This window comes from Gekko japonicus, unplaced genomic scaffold (assembly GCF_001447785.1).
Source record: "Gekko japonicus isolate JY-2015 unplaced genomic scaffold, Gekko_japonicus_V1.1 scaffold495, whole genome shotgun sequence".
Classification (NCBI taxonomy): Eukaryota; Metazoa; Chordata; class Lepidosauria; order Squamata; family Gekkonidae; genus Gekko; species Gekko japonicus.
Genome location: NW_015160850.1, coordinates 842452 through 866938, shown reverse-complemented (window position 1 = coordinate 866938; position 24487 = coordinate 842452). Strand labels below are relative to the sequence as shown.

The window sequence follows — 24487 nt, the reverse complement described above, 5'->3', positions numbered from 1 at the left end:
GGGGAGGTCACAGTGCCATAGAGTCCACTTTACAGAGCCACCACTTTCTCCAGCAGACCCAATTCCTGTCACCTAGAGAGATCAGTGGTAACAGCAGATCTCCAGACACCCCTTGGAGATTCTGAGATCAATGAAAAAAGACTCTGCAAATGGGCTGCCTGCCAAAGACTCCCAAACATTAATAGAAATGAACAACTGAAACGTCTATTGAAAATAATACAACACTTTAGTAAATAATGACATCAGTGCTAATAAATTCACAAGTTACAAGATACCAGTTGCCAACCAATCCAAAAGGATGTAGTTAAACAATCAAATAAACACATGTGGAATAATTACATGGAGACAAAACAATTGCAGTGAGGATAAGAAACATCAGCAATGAGGAGTAAAGAAGCCAGTAACAGCAATACAAGGTCCCGCTTTGCTTTCCTTGTTTCCTTCAACGTTCTCCCTCAGTCGCTATTACAGAACAATAATTCTGTACTGAATGAAACCATAAGCAAATCTTTTCGGCAGAATCTGATTCGGCTGGCTGAATGATCCCCGAATGCCACTTTTGGCAACTTAAACCGATTCAGGGCTCATTCGGCCAGCCGAATCAGCCACCGGTGCACGGGCAAGCCAAGGGAAGGCAGTTTAAACTGCCTTCCCTCCGGGGTGGGGTGGGCTTGCCTGGGCTCCCCACAATGAAGGGAGTGTGCCCCCTCTGCGGTGCAACTAGGGGTTTAAAGATTAAATCCCCCCCAGTCGCGCCGCAGAGGCGGTACACTCCCTTCATTGAAGGGAAGGGGAGGGAGCAGGGAGGCATTTAAATGCCTCCCCGTGTTTTCCCTGGGGCTGGGCACCCCTTTTTGGGCCGCCGCCAAATTTCAGTGGCTGCTTTCTGCGGCAGGCCAATTCAGATCAGAGAATCTGAATTGGCCCGCGGCTGCCCGAAAGGGGGCCGAATGGCCCTTTTTGGGGGGTGCATTCGGTTCGGACGAACTGAATGCACATCCCTAGTGATAACCTCCTGGTTACCTGGGTGATAACCACCTGATAATATTCAAAGATGGAAAGTTTTTGACTGAATTGACTGTGGAGTATATGCTCCTTGTTGATTAGATAAGCTTTATATCCCGGACGGGAGACCAGGAGGTTATCACCCACGTCACTCCTGTGGGAGGTTTGTCTTGACCCCCTGGAGACTGGCAACCCTACATCCCCTTCCCAGCCTTCCTAGTCTCCACCCCCCAAATCTCCAGGTATTTCCCAGGCCTGGAATTGGCAGCCCTGGGCTTAAGATCTTTGCGCTCATCCATTTGAAAGTCAGTGCAACCAGATAAGACTGTGGAATTAAATACTCTGAATTTATAAGAGAAAGAAGAAAAGAGGATGAGAGATTTGGGGTGGAATTGTCTTCCAGGATGTTGACTTTGGGAGCCGCATGAGTCAAGTCTGGAAACAATTATTTTAAGCTGCCAGTGGTCTGTTTTTACAGTCTGTGTTCTTATGCTGGGCTGGGTTCTTAAGGCTGGATTTTAATTCGTTCCTTTTAATGTTTTGTTTTTGTTAAGTTTAAGAACATCAGAAGAGCTCTGCTGGATCGGACCATCCAGTCCAGCATCCTGTCTCACACAGAGGCCAACCAGTCCCTCTGGAGAGCCAACAACGGGGCACAGAGGCTGAGGCCTTCCCCTGAGGTGGCCTCCTGGCTCTGGGATTCAGAGGTTGACTGCCTCTGGAACTTGAGGCTCCATTTAGTCACCAGAGCTAGTAGCCATTGATAAACTTATCCCCCATGAATCTGTCTAATCCCCTTTTAAAGGTTTCATTTTCTGTGGCCATCACTACAAACTCTTGTAGCGCATTCTACATTTTAATCACTCTCTGTGTAAAGCAGTATTTCCTTTTGTCCATCCTGAACCACCTGCCCATCAGCTTCATTAGATGCCCTCGAGTTCTAAGAGCCAGTTTGGTGTAGTGGTTAAGTGCGCGGTTCTAAGTGCTAAGATCTTTTTTTTCCCGGCCCCCTGGAGGGGATTTTTTATTGCATGTTTTATATACTACAAACTACAACAAAAAGAATAGGGAAGGGGAACTACATCTAGGGAGAAAGGAAAGAAAACCACTAATAACTAAAACCCCAAGAATGGGAGATCATAACAACCGCTTATATAAGTATTAGTCTAACATTGCTAATATTACAATGAACGTAGTCGATTATGCTAAATTATTTATATTTTTATCCATTGATTTAACTGTTTAAAGAGAACTGTTTAAACAGTTCTACGTTCTAAGAGCCAGTTTGGTGTAGTGGTTAAGTGCGCGGACTCTAATCTGGGAGAACTGGGTTTGATTCCCCACTCCTTCACTTGCACCTGGCTGGATGACCTTGGGCAAGCCGTAGTTCTGATAAGGGCTGTTCTTAAAAAAAGAGCAGTTTCTGTCAAGAGCTCTCTCAGCCCCGCCTACCTCACAGGGTGTCTGTTGTGGGGAGGGGAAGGGAAAGGAGTTTGTAAGCCGCTCTGAGACTCGTTTGGGTAGTGAAGGGCGGGGTATAAATCCAATATCCTCCTCCTTCCTCCTCCTTCCTCCTCCTCCCTCCTCCTCCCTCCTCCTCCCTCCTCCTCCCTCTTCCTCCTTCCTCCTCTTCCTCTGTTCAACTCTTCCCTTGAAAACTCTACAGGGTTACTGTAAATCGGCAGCAAATTGTTGATTCTTTACCCACAACATACAGCTGCCTGTTTTTGCCGTCCCCTTGCCCGCCAAGAAGCGTTGCCAGTCTCCAGGCGGGGGCTGGGGGTCTCCTGGAATGACAACCAATATCCAGACTCCAGACTTCAGTTCTTCCAGAGGAAATGGCGGCTTTGGAGGGTGGACTCTGGTATTCTACTGCACTGAGATCTTTCAACGTCTAGCCGGGATGCTCAAAGAATAACAGAGGCAGAAGAGAGAACGGAGGAGAAAAGGAAGGGTGAACCAAAAAAGTCCTTTCTGGTGACCGGAATCAGCCGTGTCCTATTAGCACATTTCCCTGTACTAATTTTAGCACTAATTTTGTACCAACTTTACTAGAGAGGACCTGAAAAGTCAGACCCAAAAGCGCTGGCAGAATTTTTTGTGTGAAATACCGACCTTTCTTACACAAAGACAATAGTAATCTTGTTGTTGGTTTTTCTTTTAACGTGCATTTTTTTTAAAAAGAAGCGATCTCCGTCACCTGGCTGGTGGGCGGGAGTCAGGGGCCATGATTGACAGAGCCGGCTCCTGTGACTAAGCTGACTTCGGAACGTCAACAAAAAGGCAAGCCACCCGCATGCAGAGACATTGAGAGTCCGATCAGACGGCTCTTTAGATCCGCATGAGGCACGATTGCCTCACGGATCTAAAAGTAATGTCCAGACACAAACATCTGGGAAATGTCCCTCTTCCGTGGGCATCCCGTTTTGCCGCGCTTCGGAGCCGTACTTAAAAGACAGCACTTTAAATCTGGGGTTTTCGGTTACCTGCGGGACAACCGCGGACTTTCGCCCGTCTGATCGTTCCACCAGCACGCAATCCTCCCGTCGGGGTGGTCTGACGTCAGACCATCCCGAGCGGGCGCCATTTTATAAAATCTCTACACATGCGCGGATCAACAAGAACATGCTGTCACATCTATGCGCATGCGCAAAAAGTTTTTTTAAGTTCCTTTAAAAAAAAAAAGTGAACGTTTGTCAGTTAAGATGGATGTCTGTTTTCTTTTTCGTGTTGTGACCGTTTTGAAAAACAACCCAAAAATGGGCCATGCACTGAGTTAGATATGGTGTTGCTTGTAACGGATGGCATGGGCACTAGCCAATATGTGCCCATGCTAGGGTTGCTGACCTTCAGGTGGGGTCTGGAGATCTCTGCCTATTACAATTTACTCCAGGCAATAGAGATTAGTTCCCCTGGAGAAAATGGCTGCTTTGGAGGGTGGATGTTGCAGAGGAAGGCAATGACCAAACCGCCTCTGCTTCTCGCGTGCCTTGCTGGATTCGCTGTAGGTTGAAAGCTACGCAGGGTTGGCACTTGGGTGGGAGACCACCAAGGAAGGCTCTGCAGAGGAAGGCAATGGCAAACCACCTCTGCTTCTCCCTTGCCTTGGAAGCCCCTTGCTGGGGTCACCGTCAGTTATTTGCAACTTGACAACACATTACACATATGAACACATCACACCATAGAGCTGGAGGGGACCTCGAGGGTCATCTAGTCCAACCCCTGCACAATGCAGGAAATTCACAACTACCTTTCCCCCACTCCCCCAGTGACCTCTGAAGCTGCCTTATACTGCATCAAGGTCAGTATTGTCGACTCAGACTGGCAGCAGCTCTCCAGGGTCTCAGACCGAGGTCTTTCACATCACCTCCTGCCAGCTCCTTTCCAACTAGAGATGCCGCTAGGGATGGAACCTGGGACCTTCTGCATGCCAGGCAGAGGCTCTGCCACTGAGCCACGCCCCCTCTTTACAGCTCTCCAGGGTCTCAGGCAGAGGTCTTTCCCATCACCAACTGCCAGGTCCTTTTTAACTAGAGATGCCGGGGATTGAACCTGGGACCTTCTGCATGCCAGGCAGAGGCTCTGCCCCTGAGCCACGGCCCTTTTTCAAATGCACGCACACCCTGCAGTTTTTAAAGGACATTTCTAGCCTGCAGTACGTCAGCAGAAGTGTGCATGCACAGAAACGCTTATACCCCGGCCAGAATAATATGTTGTTGGTCTTAAAAAGTGCCCCTGGGACTCAAACTTTGTTCAGCGGCTTCAGACCGACACGGCTACCGATCTGAATCCATCTGTCAAGCGCCGCTTCTTTCCAGGGGTCATTTCCTGCAGGAGCGCACAGGAGCGGAGCTCCGGCAGTAAAGAGCCCAGGGGGCGGGCACATGCAACAATCCCCGCCCCCTGCTCCCAGCAGCCCTCAGTCAGAGCAAGAAGCAGCCAGGTAAGTTGCAGAGCCCCCCCCGGTCCAAAACAGTCCAGTGTCACCTTTAAGACCAAGTTTTATTCAGGTACAAGCTCTCCCTCCTCTGCGAGGACAGATCTGCACGCTCCCCCGCCCCCCAATAGCTAGCAATCCAAAACAGTCCAGTGGAGCCTGAGCGGTGGGTGTTGCCTTCTAACACACTTCCGGTGATGTCAGGGGGAGTGGCATATGCAAATGAGTTATGCTAATGAGTTATGCTAATGCGCTCCTGCACCTCTTTTTCTACGGAATGACCCCTGCTTCTTTCTAAAAGTGAGTCATTATCACCATCCTGCACAACAGCTCTGCAGAGAAGGCCGGACGATGGCTGGTCTAAAACCACCAGAGGAGCATATACCGGAGATGTGGGCCAGGTGCTTCCCGAGCACCCCACATTCCCCACTCCCGTTATGATGCAACAGCCGCATGCAGGGTGGTACAAATCCCGTTTCCAGAAGACCTGGCAGGCGTCAAGCTTTTTTAAAAGGGGGGAGAATGATTGTTTCTAGCTATGCAGGTGTTGCTGGCAAGAGCGATGGAAAATCCCTCTCTCTCGCTGCTTCCCTTGGGGAATGAGGCTTCTGGGTGGGAGGTGAGCCAGCTCTACAGGAAGGAAGGTGAAAAGTGTGCGGCGCAAGGCCGGAATTGTGGGGTGATTAATGCAACTCGTGTCGCGCTTGTTCCTCTTTGGCCTTGGGGTTCCCTTGGGTCCCTGGCGCTGTTGCCTGGGGGGGCGGGGAGCAGGAGGGGGCCTCAATGTTCCCTCTAAGCTGTGGAGTCTCGCGAGCAAAAATTCTACTTTGTGAGCTGCCGGCATGACAGTCGTGAGCGAGACCAAAATCATAAATAAGAATCCAGAATCAATTCTCTTAAATCTTAGAACTGAAAATGACTTATCTATTATACAGGGGGGGGGGGGAAGGATAGCTGCATTGTTATTTGCAGCAAGAACAACCATCGCGTCAGAATGGAAATCAGAAAGTAGACCAACTTTAAACTTATGGTAGAAGAAGTTGTGGAACTTATATATAATGGGGAAAGTAACCAACATAATGAACCCCACAAAGGTTAATGACGGGTAGAGCGAACTTAGTAATATATGGTTACCTATTTTATCCTAAGGAGCTGCGGTGGCTCAAGTGGTTAAGACGCTGAACTGCAAGCTGTGGAAGATCAGTAGTTCAGCAGTTCGAGACCCGAGTTACCGCATGACGGAGTGAGCTCCCGTCTCTCGTTCCAGCTCCTGCCAACCTAGCAGTTCGAAAGCAAGACATTGCAAGTAGATAAATAGGTACCACTTCGGTGGGAAGGAAACAGCGTTCTGTGTACCTTGGTGTTTAGTCATGCCGGCCACATGACCACAGAAACGTCTTCGGACAGCGCTGGCTCTTCGGCTTTGAAACGGAGATGAGCACCGCAACCCTAGAGTTGGATTCGATTGGCTTTCGAGCAAGGGAAACCTTTACCTTTACTATTTTATCCTACCTACTCTCTCAAGAAGTAGTACCTGATATGATAAACACTCTTCACCTGTGGTAAACGTTGATTAAGATGTCAATTCTATGTCTACAATGAATAGAGTGTTCTCTCTTTTTTAATGGTTATCTTAAAATCTTTATAATGTTTGTTATATTTGTTGCTGAAACTGAATAAAGATTACTTTTTAAAAAAGGTTCTGAGCGAGCGATTTGGCTGCTGCATCGATCAGTTTGCTCTGGAGCCCTCCTTCCTGAGCGGAGACAAACATGTGCGAGCCGGAGGCTAAAAAACCATGCGCTAGCTCACACTCAGCTTAGAGGGAACACTGGCCCCCTACGCACATGCTTTCTTTCCCCAGGAAAGCCAACTGCCGGGGCGTTTGGTTGGGAAAGTCCCTCGCCGAGCAGCCAGGCCGGCTGAGTCATTGCGCAACGGGAAGGAAGGGAAGGAAAACATTCCCATGAAATGCAGCTGCAGCCCAGAAATGCATTGGGCACGCACCGAGAACCGCAGGTGCGGCAGTTGTGGGCCACCCAGGGCCACCACCATCGCCGCCTGCTAGCCTTTGCACAATGCAAATCATTAGCCGCTCCCCTCATAGCCGGGGTGGCACAAATTCCATGTGGCTGCAATCGTGCCAGGCAAGCAAACGATCCGGCAGGGAGGCCAGGCAAGCAAACGATCCGGCAGGGAGGCAACAAAAAGGCTCCTAAGCAGCGAAGCCGGCCTCTGGGTGGGATCTGGGGACGGCCCGGAATTACAGATCATCTCCAGACTCCAGAGATCAGTTCCCCTGGAGAAGATAGATGCTTTAGAGGGTAGACTCCATGGCGCTGTATCCCGTGGAGGTCCCAATCCTTCCCAGGCGCCACCCCAAAATCTCTAGGAGTTTCTCAACTTGGGTCTGGCAACCCTGTGCCCCTCTCGCACCCGCCAGTCGCCAGGAGGGACCTGGAAACCTTAATCCTAAGTGTTTTTTAAACTGAAAAAAGACTAAGCAAGTTTCTAGTCCTTGTGTGTGGTCGAATCTCAAAAGCTGGGGGAAAGTGGAAAAGGGGGAGGAGGAGAAGGAGGAGATTGGATGTATACCCTGCCCTTCACTCAGAGTCTCAGACTGGTTTACAACCGCCTTCCCTTCCTCTCCCCACAACAGGCACCCTCTGAGGTAGGTGGGGCCGAGAGAGCTCTTTTGAGAAACTGCCCTTGAGAGAACAGCTTTGAGATTTATCATTATTATCATTATTATTATCATTATCATTATCAATTTTATCATTATTATCATTATTATCATTATCATTATCATTATTATTACTACCCCGCCCTCCCCGCAAGTGGGCTCAGGGCGGCTTACAATAGGGCACCACGTGCCAAAGCATAAAACAAAACAGGATAAAACAATCAACCTTAAAGTGCTCAGTGGTAACCATCAAACGATAACTTGTGACTGACCCAAGGTCACCCAGCAGCTGCATGTGGAGGGGTGGGGAATCAAACCTGATTCTCCCGGATGAGAGTCCACGCTCTTAACCACTACACCAAACTGGCTCTTAAACACTGCACCAAACGAATCGGACTTCCATTGCTTGGATGGGGGAGATCCAAGTAGTAATTTGCCCCTTATAAGTATGAGCAAGAGCAGAATATATTAGGCGAATTTAAAAAAACATCTGTGTCATCTGCACGGCATGGTAGTTGCACCAGTGAAGCTGCTGATACCCACTGGCCGTGCTGCTGTGATGTCACTATTTAAGCTGTTGAAGGGAAGAAAAGTTTTCAGTGGAATGTACGCAGTTCAGACTTGGCGAGGGAAGGAAAATTGTCAGTCTGGCTGAGATTAAAGCCCCCTACCGCAGGGAAGCTGGGAGCGAAACTAGACATTTCCAGGTTCCATGGCCACAGGAATCATTTTAGAGACGAACGTGGCAATTTAAAAAGTGTTGGGATGGTCCGATACTGTTCGGGCTCAGGGGCCCCCAGGCAGGGCCGGCCCCAGCATATTTTGCACCCTAGGCGAGGATCCCTTCTGGCGCCCCCCGTGCGCCCCCTGTCAGAGCCAGCAGGGGTGCTTTTGGCGGGGGGTGGGTGCAGTTTGGCGCCCCTAAGGGCCGGGGAGCTCTAGGCAAACGGGGGGGACGTGGGACGTGCAGATCTGTCCTCGCAGAGGAGGGAGAGCTTGTACCTGAATAAAACTTGGTCTTCAAGGTGCCACTGGACTGTTTTGGGCCGGGGGGGGGCTCTGCAACTTACCTGGCTGCTTCTTGCGCTGACTGAGGGCTGCTGGGAGCAGGGGGCGGGGCTTGTTTCATGTGCCCGCCCCCTGGGCTCTTTACTGCCGGAGCACCGCTCCGGTGCGCTCCTGCAGGAAATGACCCCTGCTCAGGCGCATTCCATACTTCACGGTAGGCTGCACCTGATCTTGTGGGGCTCGGTTAGATTCCACCTTGCAAACCTGGGAGCGTGGACCTCTCGCAAGATTTAATTGTGCTTATGGAGCTATCAAAGAAAGCGTCTTGGATCTGGGTATGTTTCCACAGCGGGGGTGACTAGATCCACAGCCTCTTGGGTCCAAAATCCGGTTGAGGTGAACTTTGGCCGTGTCTTTGCCCAGGAGGGGCTCCTGTCCTCCCGCCCCGTCCTACGCTTCAGTGTTGCGCTATCGTTTTATTTATCTCTGAATCAGCCCGTCTGTGGTTGGCCCACATCTCTACGCCACGGCCTACAAACCTGCTTTGCAACCAGTCTTTCAAGTCCCGGTTTGAACTAGGAGCAGATCGGGCGTCCGGGAATTGTCCCAGTAGACCACTGACCTCGAGGCCGGCGGGTTAAACTCAGCCCAGTGCCTTCGCCAGTGTTACGAAGTCCTCTAGGAATGTTTTAGAGTTGCCAGCCTCCAGGTGGGGCCTGGAGATCTCCCAGGATTACAACTGTTCTCTGGACTACAGAGATCACAAGTACATAACAGAAGCCATGCTGGATCAGGCCAGCGGCCCATCCAGTCCAATGCTCTGTGGCACACAGTGTCCAAAACCCAGGTGCCATCAGGAGGTCCAGCAGTGGGGCCAAAACCCCAGAAGCCCTCCCACTGTTGCCCCCCCCGCAAGCACCAAGAATACAGAGCATCACTTGCCCCAGACGGAGAGTCCCTATCTATACCTTGTGGCCAGGGGTCATTTCCTACAGGAGCGCACAGGAGCGGAGCTCCGGCAGTAAAGAGCCCAGGGGGCGGGCACATGCAACAAGCCCCACCCCCTGCTCCCAGCAGCACTCAGTCAGAGCAAGAAGCAGCCAGGTAAGTTGCAGAGCTCCCCCCCCGGCCCAAAACAGTCCAGTGGCACCTTTAAGACCAAGTTTTATTCAGGTACAAGCTCTCCCTCCTCTGCGAGGGCAGATCTGCATGTTCCCCCCCGCCCCCCAATAGCGAGCAATCCAAAACAGTCCAGTGGAGCCTGAGCGGTGGGTGTCGCCTTCTGACACACTTCTGGTGATGTCAGGGTGTGTGGCATATGCAAATAAGTTATGCTAATGAGTTATGCTAATGAGCTCCTGCACCTCTTTTTCTACCAAATGACCCCTGCTTGTGGCTAATAGCCACTGATGTACCTCTGCTCCATGTGTTTACCCAGTCCCCCTTGAAGCTGTCTATGCTTGTAGCCACTAGGTTCTACTCGGAGGTTGGCAAACCTAAGGCGGCGGTCACACTGGTGGCTTGGTGTGATATGGCGCAACCTCTAATTGTACCTCTAATTAAAGTGTCGTGGGGCATTCCAGCCAGACAGCACAACCTGCTGCTGGTTACGCATGCAGAAATCCCGTGGTCAAGCATCCACATTACTGCAGCACCTCAGCCACGGAGCGCACTGCCCTGAAAATGCTCAAAATGCATGTGCGCTCATGTGCACTCATGCACGTGCATATGTGTGCACATCAGTGTTCCGTCTAAGCTGAGTTGGTGTGAGCTAGCTCATGATTTTTTAGCCTCCAGCTCACACATTTTTGTCTTAGCTCAGGAAGGATGGGGCTCCAGAGCAAACTAATTTATGCAGCGGCCAAATTGCTCACTCACAACTTTAATGCCTGTCGCTCACAAAGTGGAATTTTTGCTCACAAGATTCCACCGCTTAGAGGGAGCATTGCTCCAGAGCAAACTAATTTATGCAGCGGCCAAATTGCTCACTCACAACTTTAATGCCTGTCGCTCACAAAGTGGAATTTTTGCTCACAAGATTCCACCGCTTAGAGGGAGCATTGCTCCAGAGCAAACTAATTTATGCAGCGGGCAAATCGCTCGCTCACAACTTTAATGCCAGCCGCTCGCAAAGTAGAATTTTTGCTCACAAGACTCCACAGCTTAGAGGGAGCATTGGCGCACATTCACATATAGGCAAATAATTTTTTTAAAAAACCCTCCTTAGTGGCAGAACGGAGCTGCAGGTTCTGACTGCCAAATCCGCGCACGCTCCCCTGTGTTCAGACATCCGGCCATGCACAATGACTGCGTGGGGAACCAAAAGCACCACTTGTGATGTGGTGCCTTTTTAACCCGGCTCCAAGCCATCCTATGACGGGGTGAACATGGCTGGGAAACGCCTGACAGATGTGGCTGTCTGACTTGCGCCCGTTTGATCCAGAGGGGAGGGGTGGCTGCATCGGGCCAAACTGCTCGCGTGACCACAGCCCAAGTTTCCTCAACTACGCTGATCCACGTCGCCATAGCATCGCGTGGAGCGTCTCTTTGCAGCACGCTTTTCCCACACCACTGTACTGAGACCGATTTGGTCGCCATGCCACTGAGCTGTGACCGAGAGATCTTAATGACCCCTTCCCTTCTTCTTCAGAAGAAAACTAGGTTAACTACGGAGTCGGAGACTTAACTACGATTATTACAGCCAGCAGCCGGCGTGCAAAGCACTCCTCCCTCCAAATTATATGGCCTTCTTCTCCACTGTCTCCCAGGAGGCCAACAAATCCTGTCGGGTTGTTGCTCCCACGTCTGACGCAACCTCTCCAGGGGTCAGAGGGAGTGTCACGGGCTGGGGTGCCAGTCCAAGGGAGTCCAGAACAGGCCAAGGCCAGGAGCCAAGAAGACAGCGCAGAGTCCAAAAAGCCAAGCCGGGGTCAGGAGCCAGAAACACAGAGCCAAGTCCAAATCACTAACCAGAAACGTAGTCCAAAGCCAAGCTGGGGTCAGGAGCCAGGGACACAGAGGCAAGTCCAAAGCCAGGGGGCCCAAAGGTGCAAGAGCCGAGCCAGAGTGGATGCAAGCGGCCCAAAGCTGACTTGTTGCTTCCACAAAGAGTATTGCCCAGAGTGTGGAGTTAAATGCCACTACCAATTAGCCAGCTGCATGATCGGCCAGGCTCCTGTTAGAACTCTGGGCTAGCTGAACGTCTCCCCTGTAGCCTGGCCTCTCTTCGCCTACTTGCTAAGTTTTGCCGCCGTTGCTCCCTTAAACAAGTCACATGTGGGGGTGAGTCAGGAGGGCTTTCAGCTTGCAGTTCTTCCTTCTTATCTGGGCCAGGTGTGAAGACTGCTGTTGCAGGCACTTGCCAGTTATCCTCCTCTGCTGCTTCAGAGGGGCCAGCTGTGGTTTTTGCAGGCTCTGTCAGCTCACCCTCATCCATGCCCATGAGAGGGAGCCCCTGTCAGTAGGGGAGAAATACATTTTCAGGTCTAGGCCGCCGGTTCTAAAATGATGGTCGGGATGATGGAACAAAGCGTCTTGGAACTATCACCCAGCCTTAGAGTTGCCAGGCTGGAAAATACTTGGAGATTTTGGGGGTGAACATAACAACATAAGAGATGCCAATGTTGGATCAGGCCAAAGGCCCATCCAGTCCAACTGTGATACACACAGTGGCCAGAAATACCAGTGCCATCAGGAGGTCCACCAGTGGGGCCAGGACATTAGAAGCCCTCCCACTGTTGACCCCCCCCCAAGCAACAAGATGACAGAGCATCACTTGCCCCAGAGCCCCTATCTATACCTTGTGGCTAATAGCCACTGATGGACCTCTGCTCCATATGCTTATCTAATTCCCTTTTGAAGCCGTCCATGCTTGTAGCCGCCACCACTTCCTGTGGCAGTAAATTCCAAGTGTTAATCACTCTTTGGGTGAAGAAGGACTTCCTTTTATCCGTTCTAACCTGACCGCTCAGCAATTTCATGGAGTGCCCACGAGTTCTTGTATTGTGAGAAAGGGAGAAAAGTACCTCTTTCTCTACCTGCTCTTTCCCATGCATAATCTTATAAACCTCAATCATGTCACCCCTCAGCCGTCGTTTCTCCAAGCTAAAGAGCCCTAAGCGCCTTAACCTTTCCTCATAGGGAAAATGGAGCCGGGAGAGGGCGGGGTTTGGGGAGGGGAGGGGCCTCAGCATGGAACAATGCCATAGAGTCCACCCTTCAAAGCAGCCATTTTCTCCAGGGGAGCTGATCTCTGTCAGCTGGAGATCAGTTGTGAAAGCGGGAGATCTCCAGGCCCCACCTGGAGGCTGGCAACCCTACCCAGCCTGGTGACTGCGGACACCCGAGAAAGAATATCCTGTCCTCTGTGTAGAGGAGATCTTTTTATATGGTGGTGTGCGCCCCCCCCCCCATAGCCAGGGACTGGTTTAACCCCTTCATGAGCAGGTGGCTAATGCAGGAATGTCCCACACAGTGAACAGCGAGAGCCTTCTGCAACTGACTTTGTGTGTGCTGAGGTATGCAGCGCCCGTAGACTTCTACAAGTCCACACACATTTCCTTAGGCTTGCTAACTGTGGTCTGAGAAATTCCTGGAGGTCTTGGGAAGACAGCGTTTGGGGAAAGGATAAAGCTCAGCGGGAATGCAATGTCACTCTAGGACTTCAGTTTCTCATAGACTCCATGGTATGCCACAGAGTCTGCTGTCCTACATTGCCTTTTTTCCTCCAGGGGAATTGATCTCTGTAATCCAGAAATAAAGTGCAATTCTAGGAGAATGCCAGGTTAGGAACATAAGAGAAGTCATGTTGAATCAGGCCAATGGCCCATCCAGCCCAAGTCTGTCTCACACAGTGGCCAAAAATACCAGGGGCCATCCGGAGGTCCACCAGTGGGGCCAGAACCCCAGAAGCCCTCCCACTGTGTCCCCACCAAGCACCAAGAATACAGAGCATCACTGCCCCAGACAGAAGAATATAAGAGGAGCCATGTTGGATCAGGCCAATGGCCCATCCAGTCCAACACTCTTGTGTCACACAGTGGCCAAAACCGAGGGACCCTAAGGAGGTTCACCAGTGGGGCTAGAACTCCAGAAGCCCTCCCACTGTGGCTCCCCCAAGCACCAACATTGGACTAGGGGGTCTTCCCCTGCTGCTAATAAATCCCCCTGTCCAGGGGTCCTTTTGCAGGAAAAGAGGTGCAGGAGCTCATTCGCATAACTCATTAGCATAACTTATTTGCATATGCCACACCCCCTGACAGGAAGTGTGTCAGAAGCAGGGGTCGTTTCGTAGAAAAAGAGCTAGGGGAACTCATTAGCATAACTCATTAGCATATGCCACACCCCCTGACATCACCGGAAGTGTGTCATAAGGCCACACCCCCTGAATGCGCTTGCCCGCTTCGGGGGAGGGGATCAGAGTGTAATACAAGCCTCCTCCGAGACTTGATCACACCAATCTCAGGCAGGGGTGGGGAGAGGCAGGGAGGAAGCAACTTACCCTCCCTCTTCTCCTGCCTCCTCCTGGCTGAATGAGGGTCGGAAGCGGGGCGGCCGGAAGTGGGGGGCGGGGCTTCGTCATGTGCCCCGCCCCCATACCTCACCCGGGGCAACTGCGATCCCCCGCGCTCCCCCCGAAATGACCTCTGCCCCTGTCCTCTGCCAGTTGCCAAGGGGACCTGGGAACCCCAACAAAATCTCAGAAATGAATGGACCAGGCTAGCTGGATCTTTTCAGATCTCTGAAGCTAAGCAGGGTCGGTCCTGGTTAGTTTTTGGATGGGAGACCACCAAGGAATACCAGGATTGCTACGCAGAGGCAGGCCATGGCAAACTACCTCAGAACATCGCTTGCCTTGGAAGCCCCACCAGGGGGTCTCCATAAGTCAGACTTGACGGCAGAAACAAACTGGGAGTCCAATCAGACGGCTGTTTGGATCCGCACGAGGCACGATTGCCTCAAGGATCTAAAGGTAATGTCCAGAGACATAAACTTCTGGGACATGTCCCTCTTCCGTGGGCATCCCGTTTTGCCGCACTTCGGAGCCATACTTAAAAGATAGCACTTTAAATCTGGGGTTTTCGGTTACCTGCGGGACAACTGCGGACTTTCGCCCGTCTGATCGTTCCACCCGCGTGCAATCCTCCCGTCAGGGTGGTCTGACGTCAGACCATCCCGAGCGGGCGCCATTAAAAAAAATCTCTACACAAGCGCAGATCAACAAGGATGTGTTGTCAGGTCATGCGCATGCGCAAATTTTTTTTAAAAAAACCCCACCGCGTGCCTCTTTCAAGAAGGACGCGCTGTGACACTTATGTGCATGTGCAAAAAGTTTTGTTTTTTAAAAAACCCACCGCACATGCCTTCTTCAGTGGATGCCATCTAGACAATCCACAACGGAGGCAGCGGGTGGTAAGGCGATTCACCAGGGGGATGTCTGGTTGTGCTAGGATGGATTAAAAAGATCGGGATAAAATTCAAGCTGGCATAATGACGGGATTAGCTGCCCGTCTGAACGCACCTAAAAAAGAGCTAAATTGCCCTGCTTTGTCAAAGCAAGGGGATATGGCCTTCAGCTTTATACCACCTCTTAGTATGGATCTCAGGTAAAAGGTAAAGGTTCCCTTGCTCGAAAGCTAGTCGAATCCGACTCTAGGGTTGCGGTGCTCATCTCCGTTTCAAAGCTGAAGAGCCAGCGCTGTCCGAAGACATTTCCGTGGTCATGTGGCTGGCATGACTAAACACCAAGGCACACGGAACGCTGTTACCTTCCCACCGAAGTGGTACCTATTTATCTACTTGCAATTTATTGATTTCGAACTGCTCGGTTGGCAGGAGCTGGAACTAGAGACGGGAGCTCACTCCATCATGCGGCACCCAGGTCTCGAACTGCTGAACCTTTTTAGGAAAGGACTAAGTAAAGTGTGTCATCGGTAGAGTTGTAATTTACAAAACACATGTCTTAAATGCATGTTTTGGGCTGGTCTGCCTATTTGGCCTTTTGGGGAGGAAGTAATTAATCACACAAATTTTGTATTATAATATTCATTGATCTTTAAGGATGCTTACGTACTTTTAAACTATGTGCCTGTCTCCTGGAGACAAATTGACGGTCAATGAAGATGGATCGTCTGTGTCCTTACTGTTAAATATTTATAGTCTAGCATTGGAGCGATAAATGTGCACCTCCTGTAAACCAGTGGATTGAGGACCTTACAACCTTATTGATGCCTGAACGCAGAGGTCATTTCGGGGGGGATTGCGGGGGATCGCAGTTTCCCCGGGTGAGGTACGGGGGGGGCACATGACGAAGCCCCGCCCCCTGCTTCCGGCCGCCCCGCTTCCGGCCCTCATTCAGCCAGGAGGAGGCAGGAGAAAAGGGAGGGTAAGTTGCTTCCTCCCTGCCTCACCCCACCCCTGCCTGCCTGGAGCCAGGGAGGGTCTCCGCGGGGCTTCCTTGCACTCCCGCCGGCCTTGCAGGTCCAACGCTGGGCCCCTCATGGGGCTCGGCAGTGGAGCTGCAAGGCCAGCGGCGGCGGCCGGGACCGTTGGGGGCGGGGTGTGTGGCCTTATGACATACTTCCGGTGATGTCAGGGGGTGTGGCCTTATGACACACCTCCAGGATCCCAGGCCAAACTGGCTTGGAGAACAATTGCTTCCTGACCCCAAAGTGACGATCAGCATTTCCCTGGGCCACAAGAACTCAGCACTGAGGCAACCTGTCCTGCCCTCCCTCTCATGATCTGCCTATCCTTAGAACATAAACATAAGAACATAAGAGAAGCCAATGTTGGAACAGGCCAATGGCACATCTAGTCCTACACTCTTGTGTCACACAGTGGATAAAAATACCACCAGTGGGGTGGTCCACCAGTGGGGGCAGGACAGTAGAAGCCCTCCCACTGTTGCCCCCCCCCCAGCACCAAGAATACAGAACATCCCTTGCCGCAGACAGAAGAACATAAGAGAAGCCATGTTGGATCAAGCCAATGGCCCATCCAGTCCAACACTCTGTCACACAGTGGCCAAAAATACCAGGTGCCATCAGGAGGTCCAGCAGTGGGGCCAGGACACTAGAAGCCCTCCCACTGCGGCCCCCCCCAGCACCAAGAATACAGAGCATCCCTTGCCCCAGACGGAGAGTCCCTATCTGTACTTTGTGGCTAATAGCCACAGATGGACCTCTGCTCCATATGCTTATCTTATTCCCTCTTGAAACCGTCCATGCTTGTAGCTGCCACCACCTCCTGTGGCAGTGAATCCCATGTGTTCATCACTCTTTGGATGAAGAAGTACTTCCTTTTATCAGTTCTAACCCAACTGCGCAGCAATTTCATGGAGTGCCCACGAGTTCTCGTATTCTGAGAAAGGGAGAAAAGTACCTCTTTCTATTCCTGCTCTATCCCAGGCATAATCTTATAAAACTCGATCATGTCTCCCCCTCAGAGGCCTTCATAAGAACATCAGAAGAGCCCTCCTGTATCAGACCAGTGAGGGTCCATTCAGTCCAGCCTCCTGACTCACACAGTGGCCAACCAGTTCCTCTGGAGGGCCAACAGCAGGGCAGAGAAGCCGAGGCCTTTTCATAAGAACATCAGAAGAGCTCTGCCGGATCAGACCAGTGAAGGTCCATCTAGTCCAGCATCCTGCCTCACACAGTGGCCAGCCAGTTCCTCTGGAGGGTCAACAACAGGGCACAGAGGCTGAGGCCTTCATAAGAACATCAGAAGAGCCCTGCTGGATCAGACCAGGGGTCCATCTAGTCCACCATCCTGTCTCACACAGTGGCCAACCAGTTCCTCTGGAGGGCCAACAACAAAACACAGAGGCCAGAGCCTTCCCCTGATGTTGCCTCCGCCAAGCAATGGGATTCAGAGCTTTAGTGCCCTTGAAAGTGGCAGTTCCCTTTAGTCGCCAGGGCTAGGATCTACTGATAAACCTATCCTCCATAAATCCCCTGCCTAAGCTGTGGCCATCACTACATTGTCTGGCAGTGAGTCCCACATTTTAATCACTCTGCGTAAAGCAGTATTTCCTTTTGTCTATCCTGAACCTACTGCCCATCAGCTTCATTTATTTATTTATTTATTTATTTATTAGTATTTCTACCCCGCCCTCCCCGCGAGCGGGCTCAGGGTGGCTTACAAGAGGGCAACAATGCCCATTAGACACCCTCGATTTCTAGTATTTTGGGAGAGGGAGGAAAAATTCCTCTTTGTCATCTCTCATCTTGTTTGCCCTCCTCTATACTTTTCCCGTGGAGCTGCGGTGGCTCAAGTGGTTAAGATGCTGAACTGCAGGCTGTGGAAGGTCGGTAGTTCAGCAGTTTGAGACCCGAGTGTGCCACATGACGGAGTGAGCTCCCGTCTCTAGTTCCAGCTCCTGCCAACCTAGCAGCTCGAAAGCAAGAAATTGCAAGTAGATCAATAGGTACCACTTCGGTGGGAAGGAAACAGTGTTCCGTGCGCCTTGGTGTTTAGTTATGCCGGCCACATGACCACGGAAGTGTCTTTGGACAGCGCTGGCTCTTCGGCTTTGAAACGGAGATGAGCACCGCAACCCTAGAGTCGGATTCGACTGGCTTTCGAGCAAGGAAACCTTTACCTTTACTTATTATACTTTTCCCAGCTCTGCAGTGTCCTTTTTGAGATGTGGCGACCAGAACTCTACACAGTGTTCCAAACGCCACACCGTTGAGCTACGGATCTCCTCAGCAGCTGAAACACCAGAGATACAGCCAACTTCTTGCAGCAAGCTCTGGCAAACTTTCCAAAGTAGGACGAACACACACACACATAAAGACACACGGATGAAACCGGCTCGCTAGGTTGACAATTGGCTTGTCTGAGCCCTGACACGCTCGGGGAACAATGGGCAGAAGATCCTCCTTTCAGCCATCGCCTAATTAGAGGGGGAAAGTAGACATTTGCTTGGGGGCACATGACTTCCTGCGCAGCAGACTTTAATGACAGGCCGCCACCCCCTCCTGTGCCAACGCAGGGGTGTATCCTAACTAGGGTTGCCAGGTTGGCCCTAGGCCACTGGGGGTGGGGGGGGTAGGGTTGACAGCTCCAGGTTGGGAAACTGCTGGAGATCAGGGGATGGAGCTGGGGAGGACAGGGACCTCAGTGTGGCCAATGCCACGGAGCCCACCCCCCAAAGCATCCGTTTTCTCCGATGGAACTGATCTCTGTAGTCTGTGTACAGTTCTGGTCACCGTCTCTCCAAAAGGACACTAAGGTTCCCTTGCTCGAAAGCCAGTCAAATCCGACTCTAGGGTTGCGGTGCTCATCTCTGTTTCCAAGCCGAAGAGCCAGCGCTGTCCGAAGACGCTTCCGTGGTCATGTGGCCGGCATGACTAAACACCGACGCGCACGGAACGCTGTTCCCTTCCCACCGAAGTGGTACCTATTTATCTACTTGCAATTTCTTGCTTTCGAACTGCTAGGCTGGCAGGAGCTGGAGCTGGAGACGGGAGCTCACACCGTCATGCGGCACACTCGGGTCTCGAACTGCTGAACTATCGACTTTCAAACAACCTGCAGTTCAGCGTCTTAACCACTTGAGCCACCGCAACTCCATAAAAGGACACTGCAGAGCTGGAAAAAGTACAGAGGAATGGCGACCAAGATGATTTGGGAGTTGGAGCCCCCTTCCCTTCCCTAGAAGGAAAGGCTGATGAGTAAGGGACTTCGCAGTCTACAGAAGGCGCGACAAAGGGGGGGACACGAGAGAGATTCATAAAATGATGCACGGGCTGGAGAGAGCTGACAAACGGAACTTTCCCTCCCTCTCTGAAAATACCAGAACTCGAGGGCATCCCGTGAAGGTGATGGGCAGGAGGTTCAGGACGGACAAAAGGAAATGCAACTTTACGCAAAGAATGATTCAAATGTGGGACTTGCAGCCAGAGGATGTAGTGATGGCCACAGCTTAAAAAGGGGATTAGATAAATTCAGGGAGGATGTGTCTACCAAAGGCTACTAGGCCCGGTGGCTGAGGGGAACCTCCACATTCAGAGACATTAATCCTCTGAATCCCAGAGCCAGGAGGCAACCTCAGGGGAAGGCCTCGGCCTCTCTGCCCTGTTGTTGGCCCTCCAGAGGAACTGGTTGGCCACTGTGTGAGAAGAGATGCTGGACTAGATCCAGCAGGGCTCTTCTGATGTTCTGTTGAAGGCCTCGACCTCTTTGCCCTGTTGTTGGCCCTCCAGAGGAACTGGTTGGCCACTGTGTGAGAAGAGATGCTGGACTAGATCCAGCAGGGCTCTTCTGATGTTCTGTTGAAGGCCTCGACCTCTTTGCCCTGTTGTTGGCCCTCCAGAGGAACTGGTTGGCCACTGTGTGAGAAGAGATGCTGGACTAGATCCAGCAGGGCTCTTCTGATGTTCTGTTGAAGGCCTCGACCTCTTTGCCCTGTTGTTGGCCCTCCAGAGGAACTGGTTGGCCACTGTGTGAGAGAGGATGCTGGACCAGATGGACCCCTGGTCTGATCCAGGAGGCTCTTCTTGTGTTCTTAAGAAGGCCTCGGCCTCTGTGCCTTGTTGTCGGCCCTCCAGAGGAACTGAGAACTCTTGGAAGTGCGTTTGGAAGGTCTTCCACAGTCGGAAAGCAGATTCCTCTGCCCAGGTGTGTTCTCGCAGCGCTCCCCGGCCGACCTGTTTGCCATTCTGCCGACACATGCAGGGACTTGAAAAGAAGCAGCTAAGAACTTGTTTGCCTTCATAACAGGAGGAGGAGGAGGAGGAGAAAAACGAGAAGGAACGGGGCAGCTTCTCCTTCTTCCCGCGGAGAAGCAAGGCCTTGACTCACTCTTGAATGCCCACACTGAATCTGACCGGGTTGCCACCCCTCCAGGAGTTGACTGGAGATCTCCAGGAATTAGAACTGATCTACAAAATACAGAGATCAGTTGCCTTGGAGAAAATGGATGCTTTTGGAGGGTGGACTCTATGGCACTGTATCCCCCCCCAAGGTACCGGCCCTCCTGAAATCCTGCCCCCCCAAGGCTCCGCCTTCACATTTCCAGGAAATCCCTGAGCTGGAGTTGGCAACCCTTTCTGCCTTTCCTTCAAGGAGCTCAGGATGGCGCGCACGTTTCTCCTTCCCAGTTTGGTCCTCACAACTACCCTGCAAGGCAGGATCATAGGAGAGGTTGAATGGTTGAATGGGGATTTGAAGCACTTCCACCCAGGTCTAGTCCAACACTCTGACAACCACTCCGCAATCTGGGGCCTTAGACCACAGACAAAGAGAGTAGCTCCAGAAAGGCCATCCAGCAGCTACACAGGGTAGGAGGGATGTAGGGTTGCCAACCTCCGGGGTGTGTGTGTAGAAACAACCTAGAGATCACGGGACGGATGCAAACAAAAAGGGAAACAGCCGTGATGTGATATTATGAAAATATATTTAGACTACTGCTCTGTAGCTATTCACTACAAAATAGTAGTCGAAATATATTTTCGTAATATCACATCACGGTTGTTTTCATTATTGTTAATCTCCAGGCGGGGCCTGGAGGTCTCCCGGAACCTGGGAATGACAACTGATTGGCAGACTACAGAGATTGGTTCCCCTGGAGAAAGTGGCTGCTTGGGAGGCTGGACTTCTGCCGAGGTCCATCCCAAAGGCGAGACTCCACAGATTCCACCCCCATATCTCCAGGAATCTCCCAACAGAGTTGGCAACTGCAAAGAAACTGCCTTATCATGCCATGGGTCCATCAAGGTCAGTACTGTCTACTCAGACTGGCAGGCGGCACTCCAGGGTCTCAGGCTGAGGAATTTCCCATCACCTCCTGCCTGGTCCTTTTTAACTGGAGATGCCGGGGATTGAACCTGGGACCTTCTGTGTACAAAGCAGATGCTCTACCACTGAGCCACAGCCCCTCTTTACAGCTCTCCAGGGTCTCAGGCTGAGGTCTTTCCCATCATCTCCTGCGTGGTCCTTTTTAACTGGAGATGTCGGGGATTGAACCTGGGACCTTCTTTGTGTCAGGCTGATGTTCTACCACTGAGCCACAGCCCCTCTTTACAGCTCTCCGGGGTCTCAGGCTGAGGTATTTCCCATCACCTACTACCTGGTCCCTTTTTAACTGGAGATGCCGGGGATTGAACCTGGGACCTTCTGCATGCCGAGCAGAGGCTCTGCCACTGAGCCACGGCCCCTCTTTACGGCTCTCCAGGGTCTCAGGCGGAGGTCTTTCACGTCACCTCCTGCCTGGCCCTTTTTAACTGGAGATGCCGGGGATTGAACCTGGGACCTTCTTTGTGTCAGGCTGATGTTCTACCACTGAGCCACAGCCCCTCTTTACAGCTCTCCATGGACTCAGGCAGAGGTCTTTCTCATCACCTCCTACCTGGCCCTTTGAACTGGAGATGCCGGGGATTGAACCTAGGACCTTCTGCATGCCGAGCAGAGTCTCTGCCACTGAGCGACGGCCTCTCCCCAATCAGGTCCTGTTCACCTGAAGGGTGACAGCAGGGAGAGGGACTCGAGGCAGCGCAAGCGTGCTTGCATACCTCTCGAACTCTGCCCGTGCCCAGAGGAGTCCCACGGGGACAGGAGCCCGAGGGCTAGGAAGTGCTGCTTTCCCAGGCAGGCAGCTGCTAGCTCCCGGCCTCCCTCTCAGCAGAACCCGCCAGCGTGCATCTCAGGGGCAAGCCGGGAACATCTGCACCTTTCCTCCAGAGGAATTTTAATACCCGCATGGTGACACGGAGGCGGCTGCCCCAAGGTGCAAACCCCTCCTTTCCGGAGAGAGGACAGGCAAGACCTGCCGGGTTGGTTTCCCTTGCCAAGAAACACACGACGGAGGATGGAGAGATCTGCACCGCGCTACGGATTTTAATTACAGAGCTTCTGCCATGTTTTGATAGATTCTGGCTGAAGGGTGGAGAGGAGAGGCTGCTGTTCCCAGGCGAACTCCCGGGGAAGGTCGGGGTGTTAAACGGCCCGAGGACCAGCTCAGTCCCCGGGAGATGGCTGCTTGGCTCAGACCCAGCCGGAGGGGACCGTGATGGGAACTCCTACATCCACATGGGAAGCTGCCTTCTACTGAGTCAGACCCTGGGTCCAGCAAGGTCAGTATCGTCTGCTCAGACTGGCAGCCGCTCTCCAAGGTCTCAGGCCAGAGGTCTTTCCCATCACCTCCTGCCTGGTCCTTCCTACTGGAGATGCTGGGGATTGAACCTGGGACCTTCTGCATGCCGAGCAGAGGCTCTTCCACTGAGCCACAGCCCCTCTTTCCAGCTCTCCAGGGTCTCAGGCGGAGGTCTTTCCCATCACCTGCCTGGTCCTTCATACTGGAGATGCCGGCGACTGAACCTGGGACCTTCTGCATGCCTAGCAGATGCTCTGCCACTGAGCCACGGCGCCTCTTTACAGCTCTCCAGGGTCTCAGGCGGAGGTCTTTCCCATCACCTGCCTGGTCCTTCATACTGGAGATGCCGGCGACTGAACCTGGGACCTTCTGCATGCCTAGCAGATGCTCTGCCACTGAGCCACGGCGCCTCTTTACAGCTCTCCAGGGTCTCAGGCGGAGGTCTTTCCCATCACCTGCCTGGTCCTTCATACTGGAGATGCCGGCGACTGAACCTGGGACCTTCTGCATGCCTAGCAGATGCTCTGCCACTGAGCCACGGCGCCTCTTTACAGCTCTCCAGGGTCTCAGGCGGAGGTCTTTCCCATCACCTGCCTGGTCCTTCATACTGGAGATGCCGGCGACTGAACCTGGGACCTTCTGCATGCCTAGCAGATGCTCTGCCACTGAGCCACGGCGCCTCTTTACAGCTCTCCAGGGTCTCAGGCGGAGGTCTTTCCCATCACCTGCCTGGTCCTTCATTTATCTGGAGATGCCAGGGATTGAACCTGGGACCTTCTGCATGCCGAGCAGATGCTCTGCCGTTGAGCCACGGTCCCTCACCAAACATTAAGGCAGCTTCCGTGAACACGGAAGCTGCTACTGGAATACACACAAACACCCAAAGCTACCTTCTACTGAATCGAACCCTCGGTGCATCGGGGTCAGTCTTGTCTACTCAGACTGGCAGCGGCTCTCCAGGGATTCAGGCAGAGAAAGGTCTTTCACATCGCCCACCTCCTGGTTCAAAGTGGAAATACCAGGGACTGAACCTGGGAGTGACCTTCGGCAGGCCGAGCAGATGCCCTGCAACTGAGCCACACAAACAGAAATTATCTTCCCAGTGACCCTGCGGGGCTTTCGAGGCAAGGGACGGTCAGATGCGGTTGGCCACTGCCTGCCTCCGTGTCACAACCCTGGTATTGCTTGGTGGTCTTCCCATCCAAATACTTGTTGGATTGAGCAACTCAGCGTACCTGAACATTGGGGGTGTGTGTGTGTACACTACATCACTATAAGGGCGTACAGGTGGGATGCCTCACTTTGTCTTAATCTGTGAGCTGCCCTCTGACCCCTCCTCTTTATCTTTGTCCTCTCCCTTGCTGCACATGGCCTTCATACCCCTACGCACATGATGCCGGACAAGCTGGCCATTTGCAAGAGGGGAAAGCACTCTTTAGATTAGGCATCTAGAAGAAGAAGAAGAAGAAGAGAAGAAGAGATTGGATTTATACCCCGCCCTTCACTTGGAGTCTCAGAGCGGCTTACAAACTCCTTTCCCTTCCCCTCCCCACAACAGACACCCTGTGAGGTGGGTGGGGCTGAGAGAACTCTGACACAAACTGCTCTTTTTCAAGGACAGCTGTGCCAGAGCTTGTGACTGACCCAAGGTCACATCAGCAGGTGCAAGTGGAGGAGTGGGGAATCAAACCCGGTTCTCCCAGATTAGAGTCCACGCACTTAACCACTACACCAAACTGGCTCTCTCCTTTCA

At 52.2% G+C, this 24487-nt stretch overlaps 1 non-coding gene across 1 annotated transcript; it reads right to left on the bottom strand.

The window, feature by feature from the left end:
- Positions 1 to 21448: 21448 nt before the first annotated feature.
- TRNAT-UGU lies at positions 21449 to 21520 on the bottom strand. The gene has a single exon. It is a non-coding gene; the product is annotated as a tRNA-Thr (tRNA).
- Between the last annotated feature and the right edge of the window lie 2967 nt (positions 21521 to 24487).